We start from the raw sequence: 17,525 nt of genomic DNA on the forward strand, positions 1-17,525 counted from the left end.
TGTCGTACATAGCTCAATTCACTAAGAATCTTCAGCATCTCGCCGGTGAAGACAACGTAACCGCTGATTGTCTCTCCCAACCTCCCATAGCCGCTATTTTTGAGGACGTTCCGTCCCTGGATTATAATCGTATGGCTATCCTGCAGAATCAAGACACCACGCTTCCGCCTCTCCATGACAATTCATCGCTGAATCTGACCACTCGACCCGCCCCGAATGGCCTCTTCTTGTTAGGCGAGACATCTACCGGCCGTTTTCGCCCTTATGTTCCTCCGCTCATGCGCAAACAAGTATTCGACATTACCCACTCTCTGGCTCATCCAGGCATCAAACAAACACAGCGTTTACTATCTGACCGTTTTTTTTGGCCTAAGCTTAAAATAGATGTTCGTGACTGGTGCCACACCTGCTTACACTGTCAGCAAACTAAAATCTTTCGTCACAATATCTCACCCTTACAGCAGTTTCAACCGCCAGCTGGTCGTTTCGCTCACATTCACCTGGATTTCATTGGCCCGCTGCCATCTTCCCAGGGCTTCTCCTCCATTCTCACCATTGTGGATCGGTTCACTCGTTGGGTCGAGGCCATTCCTTTACGTGATATAACTGCAAAATCATGCGCAGACGCTTTTCTCATGCACTGGGTCAGCCGATTCGGCGTGCCTGCCCGAATTACCACTGACCGGGGCGCTCAATTCACTTCCACTCTATGGAAAGATATTGCCCAATTTCTTGGATCTAAGCTCTCACATTCCACTAGCTATCATCCTCAATGCCAGGGCGCCGTTGAAGAATATAACCGCGTGATTAAATGGGCTTTAAAAGCACAAACTACCTCTACAGACTGGGTCTCCAACCTTCCATGGGTTTTATTAGGTTTGCGCTCTGCTTTGAAAGAACAAATCGACTGTTCTGCCGCAGAATTGACCCTTGGCACACAACTCCGTCTGCCTGGCCATTTTTTTACTCCTTCCGATGACACACCTTCATCTCACACTCCACTCGTCAATGACTTCATCAAGTTTATGGCCGCGTTGCGTTATGCTCCTACCCGCGTAACGCGCAACCGCCAAACTCACATTGATGATGCCTTATTCTCGTGCTCCCATGTCTTCATTCGCGACGACGCAGTTAGATCTCCACTTCAGCGTCCGTATCAAGGGCCTTTTCGTGTTCAATCACGTTCTGACAAATTTTTCACTTTAGACCTCGGTTCGCGCATTTCCAACGTTTCCATAGATAGACTTAAACCATTCTACCCGCTTGCACCACCTGACGTCACCCTTTCACCTACAAACACACCTCGTCCACCGTCCGTATCTAATATTAAAGACAACTGTTCTACCTTGTCTCAATTACCTTTCCCCCAATCAGTATCCATCGTGCGCGAACCTTCATTCATTCACTTTCAGCCCAAAGCGACTCGTAGTGGACGCATCATCGTACAACCTTCCAGGTTTACAGACTAACCTCCACTCAACCAATTTATTCTACAGCAATTTACCGTCCTGAGCAAGACGTCAAAACTGCATCCATTCTGTAGCTTACCGTCCTGAGCAAGACGTCAAAACTGCATCCATTCTGTAGCTTACCGTCCTGAGCAAGACGTCAAAACTGCATCCATTCTGTAGCTTACCGTCCTGAGCAAGACGTGAAAACTGCATCCATTCATTCATTTTATAATCACTCGCTTAACTACAGTCATGTGACGTTGTAACTACTTTTTATGCTCGTGTTTGTCGCTCTTTTTTAATGAGTGCTGAGCCTACTCCGTACTTATACTACGACTCTCATAGTTTCTTGTCTCGTTTCCTACCTATCCAGCCGGCATTGCCTTGCCATGCCTTACCAATTTAATAACTTGTATCCCTGCATGTATCGCTATTCTTTTTTTATTATGTGTCCCATCATCAGCCGGCGTCTGCCGCCTATGGCACTGCCATATTGCAACTACTTGTATCCCTGCATGTATCGCTATTCTTTTTCATTATGTGTCCCATCATCAGCCGGCGTCTGCCGCCTATGGCACTGCCATATTGTAACTACTTGTATCCCCGCATGTATCGCTTTTTTTAATGTGTCTGAACTGCTTATGTGTAACTTTCTAGCGGTCGCTACTTTGTATCAATTTCGTTTCAGACCTGCCTATCAACACGGTTGCTGCGAGAGGTTGATGCGAGACTTCAAGGAACTTCAATTCAACAGCACGATGATGACAGGACAAGCTCACTGATGAGACCACTTCAACATGGCACCACAGCACCCCATGTTCTTCACGACTTGCACTGAGTTGAACAGTCCCTCATCACATACCTCAACATGAGATGCCTCAACCACGAGATGCCTCCACGGAGATGACCCTCAATACGGCTATCAACAGCCGCAGACGCAACTCTAACATGGTAAACCCCATGTCTGCCGCTACTTGCGACACAACCTTCGACATGCAATTGCTGCATTGTCCATCCTTCAAGCCTTCTCTGCGTCAGAAGCACACCGCGCCGTCAACCCAACCAGTGCCGCTTATCACCTGCTGTCGTGCTCATCATATACATCACCGAACTTCCAAATCAACTGCTGTCGTCTCGTCCTCCCTCATCGAAATACTCGAACTAATAGTATGACTTTAGAACATTCTGTCTCGCACAACCACGCGCGTACACCGTTAGGCTACATACAATTTTTTTACTATTCTGGTTTTCTTCCATGGGTGTACGGTCCTATCTCTTCGGAGGCAGGACATGGACAGCCATGGACGCTTACCTGTTTGTATACTTGCTTAATTTTTTTCTCTAAAAACGCTTGTAAATATTTTTCTCATAGCTGATTTTACAGTTGTGCCCCAGTATTCAATTTCAGTTTCTAGCCCTCAATCATAACTTAATTTGTTTTCGTCATTCACGACGTTTCATCTACGTTTCAACGTCGTTTTGACTGGGGCCAACGTATGTACCGACTGCTGTCTCGTATTCGTCATCAGCCATATCTGCAGTGCAGTTATCATAATTCTGCTGTTTAGTCTACTTTCAAGTTTTAATATTATTAGCATAATTCAACTGTTTCAAGTTTTATTAATTCATTTCCAATGCGCCTGGCAACACTCGATTCTTGCATAAAACACGCTAGCATGGCAATATTCGTCCTTTTTAAATTGACACAACTTGGTGTAGCACGTCGTTGTCTCGGCTATCTGATGACATCCTCTTGCACGCTGGGTAATCAATAAAGAAACCCTTTTGAGAAGCAACAGTAGTGCTTTGTCCACGTATACAGAATGTTAGCTTAGCCACATCTGCTTTAGCCACTTCTGTTACACACTGCTGTAGTTTGTCTAGACTTTCAGCGCAAGCTTCAACCCGTCACGGTCTGTTGGTTCACCATGGAATCCCTCTATTTGTTTGCATTGAACCAATCAGTGATACGCTGCATCTCAATTTCAATGTTTTGTTGCAATTGTAAAATAGATGTTGCTGAAGTAAATAAAACAGTGTCATCAGCAAATAGCTGAGAATCGAAAGTTGTTATAAGAGGCAAATCATTTATGTAAAGCAGAAAAAACAATGGTCCAAGTACAGATCCTTGCGGAACACCACATGTGATATTTTCATGTTTCGATTTGAAGCCATCAGCAAAAACATATTGTTTATGGTTCTATAAGTAAGATTTTATAAGGCCTCCCATTAAGCCTCTCAAGCCGTAAAACTCCAGCTTTTTTAGAAGTATTTGGTGGTTAACGGTGTCAAACGCTTTTACTAAGTCAAGAAACAACAGGTAGGCTAAACGTAATGATTTTTTTCTTTGAGTTCAATTAGTCTTTCATAAAGATTACTTATTGCTAACGTTGTAGAATGACCTTCCCTAAATCCAAATTGTTGATCATTAATCACATTGAATTTGTCAAGAAAGCTTATCAAGCGTTTGTAAATGATTTTTCTAGAAGTTTGCTGATATTTGAAAGCAAGGAAATAGGACGGTAATTATTTGGATCTGTTTTTGCGTTTTTCTTGAAAACAAGAATAACTTTTGCAATTTTTAGAGTGTCAGGAAATATTCCTTGTTTCAAGCATGCATTAAAAAGTTTAGTTAAATGAGGTGCAATAATAATTTTTGATAACAGTAACATTCGAGAAGAGATGTCATCTGGTCCATCTGATTTTTTAACATCTAGTTTGTTTATTAGACATTCGACTTCACTTTCATCAGTTTCATATACCGCACATGTTTGTTTTAAAGGAGGCCCCATGAATGAATCAAAGTTTGACTTTTGCTTTAAGTGTAAAGTTAATTTTTCGCCGATATGTGTAAAGTGGTAGTTAAGTTGGTTGCATATTTGTTCACGATTTTTGCATGAAATGTTTTCTGTAATAAGTTCATTGGGAAGAGTATTCGTTTTAGTTTTCCTGTTTTGAAGAAGTTCATTGATAGATTTCCATGTTTTTGAGGAGTCGTGTCTCGATTCATTGAAGCGATGCTTGAAGTAATTTTGTTTTGACATTTGTTTAACTTGAGTTAATTTGTTTCTATATTTTTTGTAAAAAATTATTTTTTCAGGACAATTTTTTTTGTAGCAAAGTTTGAATAATTAATTTATTTTGGTGTTTGATTGAAACCAGAATTCCTTTTGTGATCCATGAAAATACAAAGATGCTATTAACTGCTAAACAAGTTATCAGACATTCACAAACAATTTGGTGCTTGCCAATGAAACTGCGTGATTGGTTTCCTCGTCACACTTCATTGCACAGAACTGTCGAAAAGGTCTATAACGCGATTAACCAAACGATTTGTGGGTTGCTTTTGAGCTTCCTAATGGCAACACTGTTTGAAATCGTGCCGCTTCGAGACGGAAAAACCTAGAACATCACACAACTAAGGCAAAAGAGAAAATTGAATTGAGTCCTGTCTTTGTCATGAGTTACCAAGGGGGGTGGGGGGGGACTTATATACCAGTCCCAGTTATACAAGTCCCCCCCACCTCCCTTGGTAACTCATGACAAAGACAGGACTCAATGGACTGGACATGGCTCTTTTGCCTTAGTTGTGTGATGTTCTAGAATCTAGACGTTACCCTTCGAGTCAGCAAACGCCTTATAAGGTGTGAAGAAGGCAGAAAAAAGCCAGTCGACCGTAACGCATGTGAAAGACCAGTGTTGCCGATTGGTACTCTGGAGTACGCCTTCTGACGTACACCTGACCCACGCTGCAGCCGACGGCAATGTCTGTTTCCAGTTGTCTACTCTACTTATGACTTAAATTTGGTACTACCCATTACTCGAAATCGATCACTGGGTAGAGGCAATTATCGTAAAGTTTCTTGCCCAGAGAAACAACAGCAAGTGCGGGTGACTGGAGTCGAACATGCAGGCTCTCGACTGCGAGCCCAACGCGCTAACCACTCGGCCACTGCTGCCGACATTTGCAATGGTTTATGGCAAAAGTTAAAGCAACCAAATGCTATCATAAAAATCGTAGGCATTTGAAACATGAGAAGTTGAATTCACTTGGTCGTGCAGCCCACCTGAATCTAGCCTGGTAAATAACAAAGACAAAAAAGATTTCAACTCCTGTAAAGTTTGTAACCTTCCTCTCAATCCACATTGATTTGACTTGGCTCGATACGATAAGAGCGAATTGCACAGAAAAAGTTAAATTTTCTCTTAAATGAAAAAAAACTCGATGGAATGAATTATGGTCATAATTTTGTTTTGCGCTAATGAAGTGGATAAAAATTTGTTATTTTTTATTTCTTATTTTTGTTATTTGTTAGGTGAAAAAAATTTGGTACTCTGTTTATCAATTTGGTACTCATTTAGAAAAAAATTGGTACCCGTTCACAGAGTTGCCATCTGGTATATTTATATACCAAATTTCACAAATCTGGTATATTTTTTTTATGTTTGGTAGTTGAAATTTTCGTTTGGTATATTGGTATATATTTGGTATATTTTGTAGCATTTGGTAGGTGATTTTATGAGTTTGGTATATTTTATAACTTTGTGTCAAATGACTAGTAGTTTTTTCAATGTACAAATTTGGAGTATGTCAACCAATAAAAACTTGTTTCTTCTTTAAAAAAGCTAAGTTGAAACACTAAAATGGATGTACCATTTGAGATTTAGCCTAATGACCATCAATCAATCAATCATCAACAGCAATCGCCAATCAGCATTGAGAATATAAACACGAGCTAACTGGCACTTACAGGTTAACTTACACTTGGTTAAATGCAATGTTTTATAAGGTATATTGTTGTCTCAAGGTGTTAAAGAATGCTTCTCAGTGAGCAACATTGCAAGTGTTGTTGACTTAAGATTTTGACTGTGCAGTTATAATAGAATGTAAATTTTGGTTTCAAAATGTTGAAGAGTGTAGTTAATGTGTGGCTAAAACTTGTTTCATGCTTACTAACAGGGCTGGATTTAGCTGATAGTTGTTTCAAGGGTGAGTACTGAATTAGGTAAAAGGCAGATGTTAATATGGGGTCCTAAAGTGTGGCATGAGGTCCCAGGTGATCTCAAAAGTCTTTCTCCAACTTCTTTTAAAAGAAACTTTAAAAACTACCTTCTTGATTTAAACGACACTGTTGAATAATAACTGTTTTGTCTATATAATTACATTATTCTATTCTATTTGCTCATCTCTTTGGTATATATATATATGTTGCTTTTTATCTTTTTTTACTGATTAAAATTGTCGATTAATATCTCTTAAACTCCACTCACAATTAATTCATTCAGCAGCATGGTAAACCTGCTTAGTTTGTTTGCTTTTTTTTTTTTGCTTTTTTGCATAATGAAAACATGTGTATCTGTATCACCAAATGCTTGATTTTTTGTATATGTGTTTGTGTATTTACTGTATACGTATATGTTATTTAGGCCTACATCACCTAGCTTGAGGTGGCTGCTGACTAGATGACCGTTTGGTCTTTTCGCAGTCTCCTCGTCATATGACACACAACCAATTATTGTATGCTTTGTATTCTTTTCATGTTTGTGTTTGTGACAAATAAATGAACTGACTGACTGACTGACTGATAGGGCCCGGGGCACTTTTAGATCGGGGTAGGGATGGTAGAAGTAGGGGATTGCTCACTCATAATTAAGGTGGACAACTGGAGGGTCACAATGTTACGACAAAATTTGATGCAACTACAGCTTGAGGTCTACTGGCTACTGCCATATGTCGCATACTCAGGTGCAGTTTATAGCCTATGACCTGCCCACGTGTGTGCAAAGTAGCCTATGTATCGCCAAAATATATGTAGGAAATATGTGATATCATTTTTGTTTAATACAGTAGTATTCAAGTCATGATAATGCAGTGGTAGAATTCACGCAACACCGATAACGGTAGTAGCCTCACACTGCTGCAGTAAGGTTTTGCAGATTTTATACTGTAGCACCCAAAATTTTAACCAAATGTAGCAATTCATTTGATGAGAATGAATTTACCTAAAATCAAAGAAAAATTTGTGCAGTTAGTTCTAAAAAGTTCAAAAATTAGCGGAACTGCTAATTTTAGAACTTTTAGTAACCCTCCAACTGTCCATTTCTCAAGAAAAATCAGTAAAGTGAGTTGTCCCGATATTCCACTGTCCCTAGATCGGGGGATTTCTGCAAAAAAAAATTTCGCGCCTACGGTGCGAAAAACCACCCCTATGTCTACAGTAGCATTTATCCAGCAATGCACCACAGCATTTTGCAGAAACTTCAAAAGCTGAAAGAAAAAAGTCATAATAGCACAAAATCACATTTTGTCCACGTAGGGAGGCCTCCAAAAGGCGGAGGGCCCGGGGCACCTGCACCCTCTGCCCCCACTTAAATCCGGGCCTGCTTACTAATTCCCTTATTGTGTTATATCGTATGTAATTATTGAATCATAATTACTTAATTCCTACGGAATGGCCCGTTTCGGTGAGTCCGATTCGGGTGAGTCCGATCCCTTAACGGGGGATTTTTTCAATTTTTTTTTTAATTATCGGGTACTGTAGCCTAATTATCATTGCCGTTTTAGGGTTAGGGGTTTGGGGTTAGGGTTAGGGGTTAGAGGTTAGGAACTCACCGAATCAGACTCACCAAATCGGACTCACCGAATCGGACTCACCGAATAGTAGCAGACCCTAATTCCTAATTACTCTGACGTTGATCCTGATACTTCGGTTAAGTGCAAAATTTCCTAAATTTTTGGAGCATGTCTACTGTATTAGGCGCAAACAATTAGGTGCCTGCCAGTGCCAGATAGGTGTGCCCTTTGTGGCGTCGGGAAATTTAGGTGTGGCATGCGGTCATTTTGGTGCTATTCGGAGTAAAGTATATTTTGTTGGGTTCTTGATGGTTGCATGGTGCGTTTTATTAATGCGTTAGCCAAGTGGGCGTAGTCTCGTCTGTATTACAGGAACCAACGCTCCAGTAACATTTTTTTTTTCTGAAACTTGATTAAATATCATGCGAAATTGCTGTGGTAATCAATTCATCTTCGGGTCATATATATGAAAATTAGCCTAAACTGAAATGTTCTTTTCCCAAGTTAAAAATTAAACATTATTCAGCTAGTTGATGTGTTCAAAACGTAATTTTTGTGTAAACTTTGGTTTTTCAGATCTGTTTGGTATAAACTTGGTATAATTTTTTCGGTTTGGTATATATTTGGTATATTTTTTTTTACTATTTGGTATACATATATATTGCTCCACAAAATCTGGCAACCCTGCCCGTTCATTAAGTGTGCTTGGCAAAACTGAGAAAGACATCAAGCTCAGCGTTCTCAGTTCTCACTTTTAGAGATTTACAGTGGTTCCAAATTGGATTTGGAACTTTTAGCCCATTTTAGGGACAAATCCAGGGGTTTTGATGATCTAGGAATTTTTGGGGATTTTTGCAAATTGTATCATTGTATAATTTGCTAACCAGTAAATTCTGTTTTGTTTCATTTTCTGAAATTTCTGTGATATGAAGTTGATTTTTGAAATCACATCATCTTCACTTGTTTTTGTGGGGGAAGTGGTCGCTGGTCAGCAGAGGTGGGCAGTACCGAGTACAATTGTACCGCAGTACTGTACCACGGTACTTTTTGTGTACCGGTAACGCGGTACTTTTTAAAATTTGTACCGGTTGCCTAAATACCCAGTACTTTTTTGGTCAAAATACCCGGTACTTTTATCGATACTTTTTTTCAACAATGTTATCTTCGTAACGATTAAATTCGTAGCGATTTAATCCATGAACTAAAATGGTGCGAAGAGAAATCATCATGAACAAAAATGGTGCGAAGAAAAATCGCGAAGAGAAATCATCTCTTTGCGTCATTTTCGTTCATGCATAATTGCGTATCTCTCTTTTTCATTGTTCTTATCGTTTTCAGCTAGCACGGAGTGTGAGCTGGTGAGTAGTTAAGTACGGTACCCTTAACTATTGGTTGGCCCTTAACTATAAGTCTATAGCCTAAACTAACAAGTATTAATATGCCTACCTTAAATTTATGCATTTATACTGAGCAAAATCAAGAGACTTGTGACTTTATTTTCCGATCTGTTTCATTCAGCTTTGCGTGCCTACCAAAGGGCTGGTTGAGCAGTCTTTGTGTAGAATATGAACATTGTTATGGCGCGTTGCTGTTACTTGTTAGTATAATTGGGATGGAGATGAATCGCATTTGTGGTTTTTAGTGTAAGATTATTTCGATTACCGTACCATCACAAAAAGAAATTCATCATTCTAAGTCTTGTAACTTGTATTTAAAAAGTACCGTACCGGTACCGCGGTACTTTTTGAAAGTAGTACCGGTACCGTGGTACTATTTTTGACCAGTACCGGTACCGCGGTACTTTTAAATTGTACCTTGCCCATCTCTGCTGGTTAGTGACCTGTTTGTTTCTTTTTTGCCACTACACCATATTTGGTACCGTAAGGTTTGCTTTTAAACCAGTGGCCCAGGGTTGACCAGCAGCACCATTATACCTGGCGAAAAAAAACAAGTTGAAAAAACAGGTTTTGACTATGTTTGTTAGCCTACTTGTTTCTGTTTATTTGAAATTTTAAAGTTTAACTGAAACTGCTTAGCCCAGGGGTCACCACATACGCACCGACTTTTATTTTTGCACGGGGTGGCGGATAGCACAATATGGCAACCTGGAAACTTTCAAACTATGTTTTTGTTTGATTTTTACTAAGCATGTTTCATAGATGCAATTGTCTTTTCACACCTGATTTGTAGCTCGATAATTTACAAAGCAACTTTAAGACAAAGCACAGGAGGTATGTCGTGAATTTTATTGTTACGTTGCTGCTCTGACACTTAACATTTGACAAAAGCATTTTTGCGAACAGCAGCGCTGTCAATCCAACTGTAAATCAACTGGTCAAGTTGTAACCGTGAAGCTTCAGCTTGATAAACATTTAAAATTAGGACGTGGATTCAATCGCTGTTGCATTATGGTAGATCGCAAGTAGGGTTTTATGCGCCTGATTGCACTAAACCAGGGGTGCGCAACGTGCAGCCCGTGGGCCAAATGCGGCCCGCAAAGATGTGCCAATTTTGAATTGTGTACGGCCCGCGAAACGTGTTTATAATTTAGCTTAGTTTGGTACGTGTGAACAATTCGTTGTGGAGTAGCCTAGATTATTATAGATTTTGCATCTTCTGTAAACCATTTTAGAAATCTCCCACCGGCCACCGCTAGTCCATTGTGTTTAATTATTTTGAACTTAAAAATGTATCGTCACATAAAAGGCTTTATGAACAAATTACGACTTTGGAAAGCTCACATACAGATAGGAAATCTTTTTCGCTTTCCAACTTTGAGAGACTATGGAATGCATCCTGAGAAGAAAACTAAATTTGAAAAATTGTTGTATGAATTTTTTGCTCGTTTCAAGGACTTCAAATCTCATGAATATTTGTTTGGTATATTCTCTTCGCCATTCGACACAGTCATTGACAAAGCACCTGATGATATCCAACTTGAACTGATTGATCTTCAAGAGAAAACGGATTTGGAAGCAAAGTATTTAGAAATGAATTTTGGCGATTTTTACCTAAAACATCTCAACCTTTGAACCAAGATGACTTGCCACATTGGAGAAAATCCATTGCTTCAAAAATTGCTCTTTTTGGCTCAATGTATTTGTGCGAACAATTTTTTTCTAAAATGGGCGTCATGATATCTCCCTATCGATCGGTTCTGACAGACGAACACTTGGAAAATGGACTTCGAATTGCGAACACTTCCATTAAAGTAAGTTTGAAAAAAGCCGTCGGGTAAAGAAGCCAGCTGCAAACTTCTCACTGAACTCGTTTAAAAGGACGGTGTGACAATAAATTTGAATAGCAGTTTTTTTCAGAAATTTATGCGTCTTCACTTACTCTGCAAGGAGATAACCCTTAATAATGCCATAAAAATAACATGATTAACAAAAAAACTACTTTTTTGCGCCTGGGTAAGTCTTTGTCAACTTGACCAAGCTATGTAACCCATAGTCTCAGATTTTGATGAAACTTAGACACTTTGCAGAGCAAGTCATTCTGAGAAAAATGATACCAATCTCAGCAAAATCGGTTCAGCGGTTTTCGGGATATGGCCATTTGAAAATGAGGTGTTTTTGCGTTCGCTCAAGCATGAAATTAGTGAAAAGTTGGTACAACAATTTTAAACGTAAATAAAACATACACCATTAATGTTACAAACTTCAAATTTTGTGAGAACTTAAGTTTGGTTGAAGTCAACACATTTACAAACTTTCAACAATTTTGGTCATGGTTGAATGATTTTGAAGACTAGTTAATATTGTTGTGGAATTGAAATCAATCAACCGTGACGTAACTTCCAAGCACTATACTGAAAAAGGCCCCTCTTCAATTTTTTCGAGTAATACATCATTTGAAAGGTCTTGACTTCCCCTATACAGTGAAACAAAGATATCTTTGTGTATTTGAGAAAATCTAGATGTAGTAAGTCGAAACGTAACATATACACAAAGTGGCTAAATTGATTGTTTTTATAATTGTTCAACAGTGCTTTGCTTCCCTTTTTTCCAATTATGCACAAAATATATACATTAGTAGACATAATAGGTAAGTTGAAAGCTTTGAATATCTTGCTTAGTCAATTAACCATACTAATTACTATGACTACTTAAAATCAAAGCAAAGATTATTGAAATTCAATGTGTAAAATGTTTTACTTGAAATTGGTTTTTAATAATTGTATAGTTTAATGCCAGAAGGAAATAAAACCAAGAATACTAATAGAGAAGTGGCTCTTTTTACCTGGTCCAAAGATGCAATTTAATCAACAAAAAAGGTTATCGTGCTTTGAGAAATTTTGAGAAAAACATAACGATATATCACAAAATTCGTCCGCAAAAGCCAAAGGATAATTATATTGAACTCTCATTGCAGTTTTGAACCATAAAAACTTTTTGGCTGCTTTTCAATTTATATTCCCAATTTAAAGAATTGGTCAAACTGGATATCAATGTATATATAATATATTCCAAAGCATATGTGTGACAGAAATTAATTATTTATCAGCTGATCTCCAATGAGTTTGAATTTGTTGCTAACATTGCATGGAAAATTGATATTGGTCTTGAGTAGTTGCAAGGGTTGGACTGTCTACAACACACAAAACATGTTCAAAAGGAATCCAACATTCGTCTTTGTTTCTTGGCCAATGAAAAGATGGAGACGGTCCATTAGGGTGCAGAAAATTTACAACGATGACACCATTTTCTGTGTCAACTACCAAAGTTACTCCAACATAACCACTTTCCATCATACATGGCTGCTACAAAGTTTCCTTGATTGATGCTTTTGTTGCTGTACTTGGTATCAAAGTTGAAAGTGTAATCATATGTGAGTTCATTGCTTATTCTTTTGATGCCAATTTTAGACTTGTCAACTGGTTCAAAGTAATGAAATCCTCTGGTTCCTTTTATTGTACTTGCTAGCTTCCACCTTTCTTTCAGACGTTTTCTTTCATTCGTCAAATCTTCCTTGAGAAGTTTGATGAAATGTATTGAAGGCAACTTTACAGTGCAGTGATCCATCATTTCATCTAAAGTACCAATTTGATGATGTAGAGGTCTTCGTAAACTTTCCATAGCTATTGAATGCTTCACAGTGCCTCCAGTGCCATCGCAAGGTGACTTACCATGACTTGTGGCAAAGAAAGACCATGATGTTTCCAGGCCAAAATCATGTTTGTGCAGGCACAAATGAAATTTTCTTTGCCAACAAGCTAGCAAGTGCAATAAAAGGAACCAGAGGATTTCATTACTTTGAACCAGTTGACAAGTCTAAAATTGGCATCAAAAGAATAAGCAATGAACTCACATATGATTACACTTTCAACTTTGATACCAAGTACAGCAACAAAAGCATCAATCAAGGAAACTTTGTAGCAGCCATGTATGATGGAAAGTGGTTATGTTGGAGTAACTTTGGTAGTTGACACAGAAAATGGTGACATCTTTGTAAATTTTCTGCACCCTAATGGACCGTCTCCATCTTTTCATTGGCCAAGAAACAAAGACGAATGTTGGATTCCTTTTGAACATGTTTTGTGTGTTGTAGACAGTCCAACCCTTGCAACTACTCAAGACCAATATCAATTTTCCATGCAGTTTTGAACCATAAAAACTTTTGGGCTGCTTTTCAATTTATATTCCCAATTTAAAGAATTGGTCAAACTGGATATTAATGTATATATAATATATTCCAAAGCATATGTGTGACAGAAATTAATTATTTATTAGCTGATCTCCAATGAGTTTGAATTTGTTGCTAACATTGCATGGAAAATTGATATTGGTCTTGAGTAGTTGCAAGGGTTGGACTGTCTACAACACACAAAACATATTCAAAAGGAATCCAACATTCGTCTTTGTTTCTTGGCCAATGAAAAGATGGAGACGGTCCATTAGGGTGCAGGAAATTTACAACGATGACACCATTTTCTGTGTCAACTACCAAAGTTACTCCAACATAACCACTTTCCATCATACATGGCTGCTACAAAGTTTCCTTGATTGATGCTTTTGTTGCTGTACTTGGTATCAAAGTTGAAAGTGTAATTATATGTGAGTTCATTGCTTATTCTTTTGATGCCAATTTTAGACTTGTCAACTGGTTCAAAGTAATGAAATCCTCTGGTTCCTTTTATTGTACTTGCTAGCTTCCACCTTTCTTCCAGACGTTTTCTTTCATTCGTCAAATCTTCCTTGAGAAGTTTGATGAAATGTATTGAAGGCAACTTTACAGTGCATTGATCCATCATTTCATCTAAAGTACCAATTTGATGATGTAGAGGTCTTCGTAAACTTTCCATAGCTATTGAATGCTTCACAGTGCCTCCAGTGCCATCGCAAGGTGACTTACCATGACTTGTGGCAAAGAAAGACCATGATGTTTCCAGGCCAAAATCATGTTTGTGCAGGCACAAATGAAATTTTCTTTGCCAACAAGCTAGCAAGTGCAATAAAAGGAACCAGAGGATTTCATTACTTTGAACCAGTTGACAAGTCTAAAATTGGCATCAAAAGAATAAGCAATGAACTCACATATGATTACACTTTCAACTTTGATACCAAGTACAGCAACAAAAGCATCAATCAAGGTAACTTTGTAGCAGCCATGTATGATGGAAAGTGGTTATGTTGGAGTAACTTTGGTAGTTGACACAGAAAATGGTGACATCTTTGTAAATTTTCTGCACCCTAATGGACCGTCTCCATCTTTTCATTGGCCAAGAAACAAAGACGAATGTTGGATTCCTTTTGAACATGTTTTGTGTGTTGTAGACAGTCCAACCCTTGCAACTACTCAAGACCAATATCAATTTTCCATGCAATGTCAGCAACAAATTCAAACTCATTGGAGATCAGCTGATAAATAATTAATTTCTGTCACACATATGCTTTGGAATATATCATATATACATTAATATCCAGTTTAACCAATTATTTAAATTGGGAATATAAATTGAAAAGCAGCCCAAAAGTTATCATGGTTCAAAACTGCAATGAGAGTTCAATATAATTATCCTTTGGCTTTTGCTGACGAATTTTGTGATATATCGTTATGTTTTTCTCAAAATTTCTCAAAGCACGATAACCTTTTTTGTTGATTAAATTGCATCTTTGGACCAGGTAAAAAGAGCCACTTCTCTATTAGTATTCTTGGTTTTATTTCCTTCTAGCATTAAACCATACAATCATTAAAAACCAATTTCAAGTGAAACATTTTACACATTGAATTTCAATAATCTTTGCTTTGATTTTCAGTAGTCATAGTAATTAGTATGGTTAATTGACTAAGCAAGATATTCAAAGCTTTCAACTTACCTATTATGTCTACTAATGTATATATTTTGTGCATAATTGGAAAAAAGGGAAGCAAAGCACTGTTGAACAATTATAAAAACAATCAATTTAGCCACTTTGTGTGTATGGTACATTTCGACTTACTACACCTAGATTTTCTCAAATACACAAAGATATCTTTGTTTCACTGTATAGGGGAAGTTAAGACCTTTCATATGATGTATTACTCAAAAAAATTGAAGAGGGGCCTTTTTCAGTATAGTGCTTGGAAGTTACGTCACGGTTGATTGATTTCAATTCCACAACAATATTAACTTGTCTTCAAAATCATTCAACCATGACCAAAATTGTTGAAAGTTTGTAAATGTGTTGACTTCAACCAAATCTAAGTTCTCACAAAATTTGAAGTTTGTAACATTAATGGTGTATGTTTTATTTACGTTTAAAATTTGTTGTACCAACTTTTCACTAATTTCATGCTTGAGCGAACGCAAAAACACCTCATTTTCAAATGGCCATATCCCGAAAACCGCTGAGCCGATTTTGCTGAGATTGGTATCATTTTTCTCAGAATGACTTGCTCTGCAAAGTGTCTAAGTTTCATCAAAATCTGACACCATGGGTTACATTTTCCCTTTTTTCTGGTCAAGTTGACTAAGACTTACCCGCCTGCAACTACTAGAAATCATATGTTAATAAACGTGCGGCCCGCGGTTTCACCCAGTTATTTATATCTGGCCCTCCTGTAATAAAGGTTGCACACCCCTGCACTAAGCGATTGCTCCGCCTCGCAGGTGGTGGCAGGCAACGATACTTATATTTTCACAATGCAGACCACGTTTGGAAGCGTTAATGAAATTGTTTCATTGCTTGCAAATAGATCAAGCAGTTGCGACAATCATATGGACTCTATGCTGTAGATTAAAATTTTTCAAAAAAGATTTTTGAGGGAGGCAATGGAAAGATCGCATTTTATTGATTAATAAATCCCATTGTAAACCTAACAAATGTAACAATGACTTATGACAAGTAACAAATAAAACGATCGCAACAACAAGGAAAAAACTCGTAGCCATGTGTTGCGTAATCTTCACGTAGCTTGCTTAATGTTGCTCGAGTATCATGCTTGTGACAAAAACAATCATTTTCTTCGCAATACTGTATTGGTTCACCTCTTGCTTTACGTTGACTTGAAGCGAAAACCAATGATCAAAAAAAGATTTAAACGTCCGTTCAAATTACATTTATTTGCAGTAAGTAATGTAACCTAAACGGGGTGGCTGCCACCCCGCCACAGCGGTTACGGGGTGGCGTGGCCACCCCGTAAGTCGGCGCCAGTGGGTCACCAACTGGCGGCCCGCCACGCTGTTATTTGTGGCCCGCGGAAGGTATCAGCGTAAAGAGCATGAAGGCAAAAATACTTTCCGGGAAGCATATTTTCGCTTTGCATACGATTCCACCGACCGACCAATCAGATTGTAGTTCTAGGTGGGGGTCGCTTAAAGTTATTCCAATGCGATGTCCAGCCACACTGTCCCAGTGGTTGATTAAAACCCGTACAAAGTGGAATTATTATGCTTCCGGGCAGTTGAAAATTATTTAGCTTAGTAGCTTACTGCAAAAATGTTGTTAATCAACAATCTTGCCATGCTGATAAGCACCGCAAGTGAGAGTTGTCTAATAATCATCAAAGAAAGGCGGTTTTATAGACACTCACAAAAAGGATGGAAAACCAACTCATTGCTTTTTTAGAGGGAACGCTGTTCAAGTGTTCATTGGTGTTGGTGACCCGTGCTTTAGACCAACAGAGCCCCACACATTCACGTTTTGCAGTAGTCGTAATATACCTTACCAAGTCACCACAGAGAAAAATTGTATCCTTCCCACTTATGGTGATATCACAGCGGTGTTGCCGTTTTTATTTTTGCAACTGAATGAGTACGGTACCAGATTCGCCGAAAGTCAACGAAAGTTTGCAAGCGTGTAACTTAGTAGGGTGGCCCCTTTGAGGCAATTTTTTCATTTCAACTTGCCTGGGTGATAATTTTTTGACTTAACCCAAAATATTAATAAATCCAAAAATTTTTTTGAAATCTGACCCTGTTTAGACCCTGCCCCAACAGCATTTTTAAATCGAGCCCCCTAAATCATGTTTTTAATGATAAAATTAGTATAGGTAAAGCGACAAATGCGCGGAGGTTT

Source organism: Aplidium turbinatum, chromosome 4 (genome assembly GCF_918807975.1).
Source record: "Aplidium turbinatum chromosome 4, kaAplTurb1.1, whole genome shotgun sequence".
NCBI classification, from domain to species: Eukaryota; Metazoa; Chordata; class Ascidiacea; order Aplousobranchia; family Polyclinidae; genus Aplidium; species Aplidium turbinatum.